The sequence below is a fragment of the Benincasa hispida genome, chromosome 12 (assembly GCF_009727055.1).
Source record: "Benincasa hispida cultivar B227 chromosome 12, ASM972705v1, whole genome shotgun sequence".
In the NCBI taxonomy this organism is placed as follows: Eukaryota; Viridiplantae; Streptophyta; class Magnoliopsida; order Cucurbitales; family Cucurbitaceae; genus Benincasa; species Benincasa hispida.
The window spans coordinates 27,860,719-27,874,501 of NC_052360.1; the positions used below are offsets into that span (position 1 = coordinate 27,860,719).

Below are 13,783 nucleotides of genomic sequence, written 5' to 3' on the forward strand. Positions count from 1 at the left end.
ATTATGAAATTTTAGAAAGTTGTTGAAATAAGTAAAGCATCACTGTAATTTTATAAAAAAAAAAAAGTGAATTTATCGTAGGATAATATTTGAATAGATGATTCAAAATTTGGCCCTAAAATGGAATATGTTCAACTTTTTCAAACTCAAGTTTGCTTTTACCTTTTACCTGAGTCATACCAATTATCAAAATGGATCATTGTCACATAAGTTAGGATCTCATGCTCTCTTCTCGTTCTTCTGTTGTGTGTTTTCTCTTCATATTGCTTAAATGTTAATATTTTTTTCCTTTCGCTCTTTACTCTTTACTCTATTTGCAAATGTTTTTACATTGTGTTATATTTTACTAGCACTTTAGTTCTAATTGATATATTTCGTATCTATTTTTTTTTAATTTACCAATAATTATAATATTAAGGGTAATAAAAATTTGTGAAAAGCTAGAAAAATAAAATAAAATAAATTTGTGGTCCCACCCTACGTAAAATTTATCTGTTTTTTTAAAAAAAAAAAATAGAAAAATGATAAAACAAAGAAGTCCCGTGGGGAGAAAATGACTTCTCTTAATGAAAGGCTGTATTTTGCATGTGGCTTCCATTCCCAAATCCCCTTCAATTCTTTCCTATTATGTTTTTTTTTCAATTATTAGTTTATAAAAGAAAAAAATCATAATTAAATAGTTTGCTCTAATAATGAAAAAGAAGTGCTCAAATAAGACAAACCCAACATTAAAAGGATTAATTAATTAATTAATTAAGTGAAAGCCAACAAATTCCAGCCACTCGTTTACCAAACCATCTAGGTTTCGCCACATCTTCGGAGGATAGTGATTAAACAAAATTTATTCAAAAACTATAAATCCTATTTTAATCCTTGTTGTAGATCTCAAGTTGAAAAGATATTTAAGTACTTCTTCTATCATCAAGATAAAATCTCATATTTATTTAATATGATACCAAAATCCATTAAATCTAAATAAGTGTAATACATCGAAATTAATTTTCCTATTTTTGTTCCAAAGCATTTGAACTTTGATGCTTGGTTTTTAGAAAATTTAACTTATAAACAAATAATTTTTTTTGTTAATGTGCTATTTAAATAAAATAAATAAATAAACAAACCCAACATTATAAATGAAAAAAATTGTTCCTATCTTATTAGTGTAAAAGCGAGTATAAATCAACTTATATATAGTAAAGGTTAGCGGCGAAGAGATTTTTTATTCAAATCATAATTTAACTCATCACAAATGTACTTTATTAATCGAATTTATTTCTATGATCCAACTTAATAACCTTTGAGAGAACTCAAATATTATTTTTTATAATTTCGAGTCATGGTAGCAACCTTCTTTCACAATTCACATAACATATTTGAAGAAAATATATTTTATGAAATGATAATATATTAAAATGTTATATAAAAAGACGATTATATCAGAAAAAGATTTGAAAATGTTTGTAGAAAAGAGTGTAGTGTAAATAGTAAGGATTAAAAAAAGATAACGACAATTGAGTTGCAACACCACAAAAATTGCCCAACTTAAATAAATATTAAAATTTAAACATCAAACAAAATTTTTGTTTTGTTTTGTTTTGTTATTTTTATTTTTATTTTGTAAAAAATAATAAATTTAGTTTATTTATTTATGGCAGATGGGTCGTGTTTTGTACTTGATCAACCCGTGAAGCCTCCAAAGGGACCTACTAAGAAGTGTAAAACTTGGATTTTAGCCTCTTTTTAATTTTCTTTTTTTAATATATATATAAATATATAATAATTTAATTCAAAGTCATTATCAAAAGTCTAGAAACGAAGGGGAAGGCTTCAAATCCTTTCAGTTCACATGCAAGCTTTGGTTTTGATACCTTATTTTTCTTATGCCCTTTTAAGCTTAGTTCCAATATATATATTTTTTTTGTAAATAATGTTATAAATTATCTAAGAAACAAGTAAATTAAATTCATCGTAATATATGAGATTAAGTTTTGAGATGATTGATGATTTAACATTATTTTAAAACAGTAGATCATACGTTCAAAATACTTTTAAAATGAAATATAATGTTAATATATTTATATAATTAAATTTATGATAGAATTCTTCAAAACTCACTTTCAAATTAGAAATTTGTGTTCTAAAACAATATGAAAATACTTCTTTAAAGTTTTCTTGAGTATTTTATTTTTAAGACAAACTTTTAAAAATATATTATTTTTCTAAAAAGCAAATCCCTAAATTTTGCCAAACAATGTATCACTTTCTCACCCAGCATTGATCCTTTGGCTTCTTGTCCCTCTCATATCCTTCTTTTTTCTAACAATTAATGTGTAACACATATTATCTACAACTAGAAAACATTACATTCTTTTAATTATCTTTTAATATTTGATTACTTTGTTAGACTCTCGTTTTCAACTTTTAACATTCTAATGATAATCAAGATAAAGTTAATCTTAAATTTGTTCAACTATTATTAGATTGTATCACTTTATCTCTAAATCTTATAAAAGTGAGTGTTATATTTGTATAATATTTATTCTTATATATAAATAAAAAAATTTGTAAAAATGGTCTTTAACGATTGACCATGATGTTTAATATATATATGTTGGATTCACGAGACATTGTTTATTGGGTTTTCACATTAATTTTTTTTTTTTTTTTTCTGTTCCTCAAATCTTACAAAAGAATCCTAAATGTGAAGAGCTTAGTCTATATAGTTCTTACTATAAAATATTTTCGTTAGATTGGTAGGTATAATAAGATTGCAATTTCCTACCCAATCAATCTCCCAAATTTGTCCAGCTAATTATCAAATCACATTACCATACCCAATTTAATTTAAAAATGTGTGTCATGTTTGCACTCTATCAACCAATCATATTAATAGAATAAACAAACTAAAACATCAAAATATAGATATGTAGACTATTTTCATATATAAATGATAGTTTAGAAAATGAAATAAAGATAATCTTCCTGCCATTTTAATAAAATGTGTAATTTTAACAAAAAAAATATGGAAAAATTTGTTGGATTTTGAATCTAATTTCCATTTAGTTTCTAAGTTTCAAAATGTCATACATTCGGTTCTTAAATTTTTAGTTTGATTTCAATTTAGTCCTCAGTTTCAAAAGGTTACAATTTTACTATTAAGATTTGTTTTGTTTCAATTTTATCCCTAGGTTTCAAGATTTACATTTTTAACCTCAATTGTTTATTAAATACTCATTTTTTATTTTTAATATTGATATCTATTAATTAATTTAATTAAAAATAATTAATTAAATTTTACTATTTTTCATTACTATTAAAAATAAATCTAAAATTTTACTTCACAATTATTTTTTCAAGAGACAATTATTTTAAATGACAAAATTGTTGGAATATTTACAAATATAGTAAAATGTCACTGTCTATCAGTGATAGACACTGATAGACGGTATTTACCATTGTCTATCACTGATACACGGTGACATTTTGTTATATTTGTAAATAAGTTACTCATTTTTCTATATTTAAAAACAACTCTTATTTTAAATAATTAATTAATAGACATTGGCATCAAAAAGTGGGTATTTAATGAAAAATCGAGGTTAAAAGTATAAAATCTCGAAATCTAGGAACTAAATTAACTCAAATCTCATTGATAAAATTGTAACATCTTAAAACTGAAAGATTAAATTAAAACCAAACTCAAAACTTAAGAATTGAATGTGTAACATTTTGAAATTTAGTAACGAAATAGAAACAATATCCAAAACTTAGACACCTAAACGATTTTTTCTTAAATATAATTTATTTTACTAAAAAGAAATACTAGAAACAGCTAGAAGTTTGACAATTGATCACAAATATGAGAATATATAATTATTTAGAGTAAAATAAATAGAAGAAAAATGGATGGTCTGAGTTGATTGTTAAAAAAAAATGTGTGGAAGAACTAGGTGACAGCTGTCAGGGGTCCAGACAGATCAGCAGCAGTTAATGAAAAAATGTGCGGTTTGTTTTTGGCAGTCCAATAGTGAGTGAACAAACTCCAACATGTGATGCCTTCTAATGCCAAATCACCCAACCATAATTTTCCCTCCAACTGTTTAATCAATTTATATTATCTTACTATCCTTTTTTTCTCTAGACAAAAAGGTATTAGAGCAATAGCTAAAATTTGATTTTAATTTAATATGGTGTGAAACGAGTCATTATAGAGAGAATTTATGGGTTTGTGCACAATTTTTACAAAATAATATAGAATTATATTGGATTACAATCGACGAATCTCGTTGATATTATGGATTCTCTCATCTGATTTCGAAGGGGAACGATTTACTTGTCCGCTCATTATATACTCAAGAATGCATCTATCTTGGAAGATTTTTTTATGCATTGTTACATTATAATTTGAAAGAATATGAATTTATATTGTTTAATCCAATTTCATTTTGAAAGTTTAAGATTGTAACAACATAATTCTCCTTTAAAAATAAAACAAAACAAAAGGTACAATCGAGTTAGATTGAGAAAAATTTAGAATTTCCTCCAAGTTCTTCGTATTTTACAAATTCCATGTTTTTATTTCAATTCATGTACTTCCTTTCGCTTTAAATTCGACCCTATTCTTGTTTTCTTTTCAATATTTTTAATTAGTAAAGTACTTTTATTTCTCCTATATCATGTTTAAGATCACTACGAAATACATCTTTAATCACTTAGAATTAATTCGATCTTAAATTTTATACTTATAAACATAATTTTTATACTATTAGAACAAATTTTGAATTATTAAAAGTATTTTGAAAGTGATTTTAAAGATGACAAAAGTGATTTTAACTATTTTAGAATAAATATCAAATGTCGGTTATTTCTTCTTCTTCAAGTATTGACTTCAATACCATTTTTATAAACATTTGTCTTTTTCTAAAATTATAAATGAAACTTATTTTATTTATAGTTTTGTCTTTACTTTCTTTTATCTCACGAGCTAATTTCTCTTTTGGAATTCAAATATATGAGTACCTTAAAAGATGAAAAAAATATATATTTACAAAAATAAAGTAACTTTGTCCATTTTTTTCAATACTAGACTAAATTGATCGCCTAGATTAGTATATAAAAGCTTACTCTAGTATTAGAAGTTATTTTCATAAATAATCTAAGATAAGAGTTTAGAATAAGATTTTATTTTTACACTCGATATAGAACAAAACTTTTAGAATCAAAGAAATATATGTTAATTCGTATACAATATTATAAAAGAAAAAAAAAAACACAACCTAAGTAACTCCAAGACTTCCTAACTCAATAATTCTGTGTCTGAACAACCTTGTGTTGTATATTATTCCCCGCTACAACTTTTCTTCTCTTTCATTCTCACATCATTTTATTGAATTAAATTTTTAAACGAGCTGTTAAAGGAAATGAGGGTTTATTCCTCATTATTATTTTTCCATTTTTGGTATTTTTTATTTATACATTTTTCTTTAGTGGCTTTTTTTGTCTATTTATTTACCTTTGTAAAAGGTTGATTATGCATTCTGATTATTCAATACAATATATAAATTTAGCATAGTATCAGAACATTAAAATTGTCTCATTCAACCCTAGCTGCCACAATCTTGTCTGATCTCTGCCTCTGTTGATTAGCTGTCCACGGAGGCAGACTCGTCGCCCATTACCACAAACTTTTTTAGTTTGCTCGTTTTCTCTCTACCCTACTAGGTTTTCTGTCTGCACCATCACAATTCCGCCATACGCACAAATATTAAGCCCTTCATAGATCCTAGTCGCCGCTCAGTCATCTTTGTCGTTACACTCCACACTCGGTCCTTGTTTTACATGGAGTTCTATCTAGATTTGGTAACATCATCCAAATCTACCCCGTCTTTCGCAATTTCATCCCAGATCTATTACCATGAGTTCTCTGTTACTGTCGCTCGTGCCAAATCTGCCACCGTGGTCTTTGGTCTTTGTTGGTGGTCATCTGGTAGTTCGTTTTGTCTTGCTCCAGGAGTTTTAGACTCCACTCACTACCCTCATCCAACCTCTATGTTGATGTCATTTTTGGTTCGCCTAGATCACAGTCATGCTCCCAGACCTACCTAAATATGCATCAATCACGATTTTGTTCCAAATTCATATTTCATTAAAATTTGGTTCAGTTTTTTAACTCAAACCAGTTTGGCTCAGTAAACCTGCTTCAGTTTACTTCAGTCAAATTGGTTGCAATTCGGTTCGATATAATTAGTTCGGTTCACCCAGTTTAGTTTGCTTCAAGTTGGTTTAATTTGGTTTATTTGCAATTATGAAAAAAATCTGTTATTTAAGGGGAAAAAAACTTTTGTGGGTCTTCGTTTTGTTTTTAATTCAGTTGTTCGCGGGTTTTGTTTTAGATCTCTCTATGAGGATCTTTGTTTCTGTTGTGGTTGATGTCCTAAACTCTCGTTAGGTTCTGTAGTCTGCAAACACCTATATTGAACAATTGCTTGTGATGTAATAATATGAGATATTTTCTTCATTGTTGTCTATGAAATATGAGATGTTTTATTTGCATTTACCACAAACCAATAAACTAAGATCCCTGGTTGCCATTGTAACTTAAGCATGTATGTGGAGACATACAAGTGGATCATACCTTAAGTGATAACCAAAATGGTCTGTAGTATATGAATATAGGAGAGAAACCTTATCCTGGTGACACTACGGATGCGACCCGCTTTGTAGATAGTTACAAGTGTTGTGACGTGCTACATATTGTCTAATCCTAATCATTCATGTGGAGACATGTGAGCGAGGGTATTCTATACAAAAAAGTTTGTATAAGACCAGAAGTCTCATTATATAATATCATTCATGACAGAGACTTCACTTCACTAGGATGACCATAGATAACATGACCTTAATCTTAGATGAGTTGGAAATTCCTACCTTTGAGGGCGATCCTTTGATTTACATGGGTGCGAGTGGCCAGATTGCCAACTCAAACCTACCACTTTGGGGATTCGTCTAATTGGGGAGCTAGAAACTCAGCTAAAGATGAATTCACTCCTTCCCCAAAGCAAGGGTAAGTAGATAGATTGTTCCCTTAAGTGTTGATTCCGAGGCTTGAATAATGTGGTGTGACACACCTTCTCATGGCCCGAGAGGTGTCCACTCATAGTAGGACTATGACGTATTAATCATTAGAGAGATCAGTGGTACTTAAGGAGTTAGTTGTAACTGTAGGTGGAAAACCGTAAATTGGCCCATTGTACTTATGCATCTGTGAAGGTTATCGTACTATTGAATAGTTCCAGAAATATATTTGTAGTAGAAGAGTGCAACCGTCAGTCTTTAGTGGAGTGCTCGGCAATTAACGGATGGTGGATCTCGTGATTAAAGAGTTTAGTCAGTTATTCACGTACCGTTGGAGCTTCAAGCTACTGGTCCTTCAGGTCCCCTTGGTAGCTCAATGGATTAAAGTTGAGAATCAGCTTTTAGGTCAGTTTGAAATGTACAAATTGACAAGAGAGATTTTGAATATATATGATATGATTAAACAAGTTCAATTATATGTGATATAGTTGACATGATGTATGAGATACATTAATTTGAGGAAAATGATATAAATATGATTTATATCATATATAATTAATTCTCTCAATTAATCTGAACAATTCAAATTTATCCAAATTTAATTCTCAATAATTCCAGTTGAGCTACAGAGGGAACTTTATGGACTTGTAGATTGAAGTTCCATCGATACTTGAATTATTAATTAAACTCCTTTAATTAAATTACCTAACTTCCATTAACTCCCAGTCATGCCACTAAAGACCAACAGTTGCACTCTTCGCATTACAGATATATTTCTGTGTCCATTGGATATAACAAGTCTATAGTTTGATGACCCATCATAAATTGCTCGTAAGTACAGCTGAACCAAAATTATCATTCTGCCTCTGTAGTTACATCTAACTCCATAAGTATCACTCATCCCTCTAATGAATAATAAGTCATAGTCCAACTATGACCAAACCCCTCTCAGGCCAAGAGAGGGTGTGACACTATATTGTTCAAGCCCCGAAATCAGTTCTTAAGGGAACAATTTATCTACTTACCCCAACGTTAGGGAAGAAGTGAATTTTGTCTTTCGTAGTTGTATACCCAGCTCCCCAATCATACGAATCACTAAAATGCTAGGCATATTGAGTTGGCGAACTGGCCACTCTCACCCATACAAATCAAAGGACCGTCTTCATAGGCAGAACTTCACAACTCACTCAGGATTCAGGTCATACATCTATGGTCATCCTGGTAAAATGTAAGTCTCTACTATTAACAATGTTATATAATTAGACTATTTATTTCGTGGTCCACTCTTATACAAATCCTTTTATATAGAACACCATCGTTCACATATCTCTACTTTAATGATCAAAATTAAATCATTTATAGAACTTTATAACAATTGTAACATCTACAAAGTGGGTCGTATTTGTGGTGTCACTAGGATAAGATACCTAGCCTTATCCATCTACTACAGACCATTCAGGTTATCACTTAAACACAATCCACCTGTATGTATACATGCATGTTTAAGCTACAGAAGATAACCTGGATGTTTGTTTATTGGTTTTGTGGGCTAATTGATGCGTTGTGAATGTGATGACATAATGATGTATATTTCAATGGTGGTGTATACGTTGTACATGCAAGTTTTCTTAGCAAAATTCAAGTATAAATCCTACTAGGTTGATTGGTAAGCCTAGGGTCGAACACAGGGACTATGGAGACAGTATGTGACGGTAAATTCTGCTTTATTTGCGGTAACAATCAATACAATAAGTTGGTTGGTGTGTTTGTTTAAAATATAAATCCTATGCAGCGGAATTGAGGAAAGAGTTGATAACAACGAAAGTTACAATGAGTATGCGGGGAACGGGTTGAGAAGGGATTTAGCTAGCACTTCCTAAGATTGCATTCAAGCTATGCGATCATTCTATACACACACAACAACAAATCATCTTCCAATGAAAATGCCATAGTTACTATTTTTAGGACGCATACGATGTATACGATGATGTCGATAGGACTTATTCCTAAGTCTCTATTCTTGTCTATGTGTTGATGAATGATACACACATACACAAGATGACCGCATACTATCATATCCTATTTCTAGGGTGCATGCGATGCATTAATAACAAACAAAACTTATTCCTAAGTTTCTATCTCTTGCTTATGCGGTTCTAATCTGACTCTTCTGAGCCTAGATTCTAAATTGACTTTCCCAAGCCTAGATTCTATCCTTAGACCACCCTCCTGAGCATCTCTAAAGAACGAATGACTCATACATAATACAAAATGATCGCATAAAGTGAAGATCTCAGGTTATGCTAGCTAAGTGCTTCTCAACCCATTCGGAAGTTTAGTTACTCATGCATAATGTAAAGAGAGTGAATAGATGTAGAGATGCAAATTCCATTTTATAAATGAAATCAGAATACAGAATGACAATGGAAAGTAGGGATAGTGAGTTTGATAGAAATGTCTTGCTTCCCAAGGCTTTTACACTGCATTTTTCTCTACTCTACCCAAAAGAATATTCTTGCTTCCACAAGAGTCGGTCCTCTCTCCGTTCTCAATGCTTTTCGGCACTCTCTCGAGCTAACCAGGAGCGATCTTTCGACGTTTTCTCTCTTCACTCGCCTCCGCCTTCTATGTATAAGAAAACTTTGAACAATGGCTAACTATCTTCTATATGGCGAATTCTCTATATGGCTAAGCTTCTTTATCGATGGTGGCCTTCGGTATTTATAGAGATCAAGGTCAAGAAGCTTTTTTTCTCTAATGATTGCAATGATGAGATGTCATTAATTCTCTGTCTGATGTGCCAATTAATGGTCACCGAAAAGTTGAGTGTACTTGCTACAGTTTGTCGTTAACGGCTTGTCGACTAAATTTGGATTCGACCGTCATCAACTTTCTGTCCCATCATGATTTATTAAGCTTTCACCTTGATGCGTCGTCTCTATGCGACCACCTTCTTGAGTAGATCTTTGCGAACGCAAATGATCGCATAGCTTTGCGGTCACAATCTTCTAATGCGCTCGGACACTAAATTCCTTAGATTGCAATTCTGCCTTGTGCCAACGCATTTTCCTGCATGAAATACGTAAATTAGCTGCTTTAATGAAATTGACACATTCGATCGCAATGTTTTCAACTTAATGCTTTTGGACACGATTTTACATATTTTTACCGTCGCAATCCTACATTGTTTTATATCTTTGCGTTGTAATAATGTGCATTTCTACCCATTATCACTAATGCTACTAAATGTCGAATAAAATAACTCAAATTTTATTAAATAAATAAATCGTTTGTACAATATAATTAAAAACTACAGGATCCACGAGATTTAGGGCATCAACCCCAACATTTTATACCTTTTGTATATATATAGGATTAAAGTCAATGGAAAGGCAAGGATTATCTTACATGGTATCAGATTAGGTTAATCTTTTTCCCTTCCCAGCCGCTTTGTATTCTCCAACCATTAGGAAGGATCCTCAATCACATTTCATTGGTCTTCACGTTGCTAGCTTGCCATTGCCAATCTCCCTTGGTCTCGGGTCCAAGCTGCCGCTACGCTAACAGTTGCATCCGAGCCGCTCACCTCTGCTTTCTTGGATTTGAATAATCGTGTCCGCTTGCATTTGATCTCACGTTTGAGTCATCGTCAACCTTAGATCTAGTCATGCTCCGTCGATCCACCATTGGCAATCTTAGATTTGGTCTCTGGTCTCATATCCATCGTTGATCCACCGCTGATTATCTCCGAGCGTCTATTGGATCCCGCATCCAAGCATCGCAGTCACTGATCTGGTCTTGCTCTACATTCAATCCTCTTTGTTGCTCTACTCTGACGACGTTTTTATTGTCGATTGTGTAGATCTAATCCTTCCTAGGCCTCTGTCTCAACTGATTTGTCTATTTTTGGGCATGTGGTTTACTAGTTTGTGGGTATTCTACTCTTTTGTTGTTTCTTTATTATATTGTCTGCTCTAAAGTGTTTGTTCTTATCTCTAAATAGCCACAACAACTGACTCCAAGCATCGATTTCACCCTACTTTGGCAGTGTCGATTTCAAGAACCATATTTCCATTATTCTGGAAATGGAGAAGGTTCAATATACAACATGGGCATAGTTGTTTAACATTCATGCGCGTTCCTATAGAGTACTTCACCACATCATTTCCCCCATCATGGACAAAGAAAAAGTGCCCCAACTAACGAAGAGAATAAACTTTTGTTGACTTTGGATGCTACTGTCCTTCAATGGATTTATGCAACGATCTCACATGACTTGTTGCACACTATTATGGAGCTTAATGCTACGGCCATGGAGGTTTGGAATAGGTTGCGTGACATATTCCAAGATAACAAAAACTCCGAGCAGTTACTCTTAAACAAGAGTTTTCGCATACCAACATGGAGGATTTTTCGAATGCCTCTTCTTATTGTCAGCGCCTCAAGAGTTTATCTGATCAACTTAAGAATTTTGAAGCTTTAGTAATGAATGATTAGCTTATGTTGCAAATGGTTGCTAGCCTAATTGAGGCCTATAGTGGGGTTGTTATCCTTATCCGAAAAAGTTCTCCTCTACCTCAGTTTTATCAAGCTCAATCGATACTCATTCTTAAAGTGGTCGGTTTTGCAAAGAAATCAACCACTAGAGCTACATCTCATGTTGCCATGGTTACTTGAGAGTGCGAGGAGATCCCATCTCTTACTACCATATATCCTTCTATTCATGGACAGAATACTGGAAAAAGAGGTGGACAGAATCGTAAAGATGGTGGACGATCTCGTGGTAATGGTTGGAATAGCGGTGATGGTCAGAATAGTGGCAAAGGTAGTATTGGTGGCAGTCGTAATAATCAAGCTAGTCGTGGTAGGAATGGTCAGCCCCCAGGGAATCAATAACAATCTCAGTGGATGCCACCCTATCCGGCCAAGTCGTGGCAGCAACGGGCCATCTTTCCATGTTCATACTCGTCCTCACAATGGACACAACCCCCTATGACACATTTGTGCCCCTCTCACCCTCCCACAGGTGTGTTGGGATCTCATCTGCCATAGGCATACACTAGTACTGCTTCTCCTACACCCACTGATATTAAGCAAGCAATGCACACTCTCAGCCTTACTTCTTCATATGCGAACTGGTACATGGACACCAGAGCCATCTCCTATATAACTTCTTCCTCAAGTACTCTCACATCTTATTTTAATTTGAGTAATGATCCTAATTGTTAGTAGTGGTCATTCCATTCTGGATCATGGTTATAGATATACGCTGAAGTGATTGAATCCTAAGCAGAAGCATGTAATCGTCTTGTATCTTTGTTTTCGATTTTACATAAATAAAATATGGTATAATAATAATAACATAATGGATAAACAATCAAGATTAGCATGCATTTAAGAGAATAGAAAAGAGGGGAAAGCTAAACCTTACCTTTGTAGATTCCCAAATCTTTCACGACCCTTCGCATCTTCTCTGGAACGTCTCTTCAATGATCAAGGGACACCATCATAAATGAAACCTTGTTATTCTCTAAGATTTCAATGTGTGGTCTCCAAAACTTGGAAGAAGATGAAGAAGTAATAGAGAAAAGAAGAAAGATTTTGAGAGAAGTAGTAGGATACTAGAATTCATAATTCCCAATTAATCCAATAATTAAATAACCATATATATTAAATCTAATTTAATATATATAATAAATAAATAAATAAATAAACACCACATGCTTATTTATCTCTACTTCTAAAAAATTAATTAATAATTAAACAATTAAACGATTATATTAAATCACCACAAATTATGCTAAACCATCCCATTCCCTGTCTCTTTATTTCTATTGCATTCGATCTCATCGTATCATCAACATATAATTATCACATATTTATATGTATACATCTCTTTAATATTTGAATCTTATTCAAATATTTTTTTCTTAATTATAGATCACATCTATAATTAACCATATTATATTAATCTCATTAATATGCAATTAATTTGAAAAATTCAAATCATTCCTCTTATATATTCTTAGTGAGCTAACAAGGGACCTTATGAACCTATAGATTAGAAGCTCCAATGATATAAGATTAATTAATTGAACTCTTTAATTAAACTAATCAATATTTATTAACTATCGATCACTCTACTAAAGACCGATAGTTGCACTATTCGCACTATAGATTTATTTCTGTATTCAAGATATAACTGATCAACAGTGAGTCAATCCTTCACAAATTGCTCATAACTTTAGTTGGGTCAAAATACCGTTTTACTCCTATAGTTATGTCTAACTCCTTAAATACCATTGATCCCTCTAATGAACAAACAGTTTATACTTCAACTATAAACTAACACCTCTCGAGCGAGTGAGAGGTTGAGGCCTCAATGTTCAAGACCCAGAATCAGCTATTAAGGTAATTTATCTATTTTTCTTAAGGTCGGAAAATGAGTGAATTCCATCTTGTGTAGTTGTGTTTCCAGCTCCTTATTTGGACAAGTCCTTAAAATGATAGCCTTGTTGAGTCGACTAACAAGGTCACTCTCACCCATACAAATCAAAGGATTGTCCTCCAAGACAAGAGTTCACAACTCATTCAAGATTAAGGTCAAGTCACCTAGGTCATCCTAGTGAAATGTAAGTCTCTTCTAGTAATGGTGTTATATAGAGAGACTATTCATTTCGCGATCCGGTCTTATACAAAGTATTTGTAT

The 13,783-nt window shown here is 32.1% G+C and overlaps 1 pseudogene; it reads left to right on the forward strand.

Moving 5' to 3' along the window:
• The first annotated feature begins 5,838 nt into the window (after positions 1 to 5,838).
• Positions 5,839 to 11,970, forward strand: LOC120067473 (annotated as a pseudogene).
• Positions 11,971 to 13,783: the final 1,813 nt, after the last annotated feature.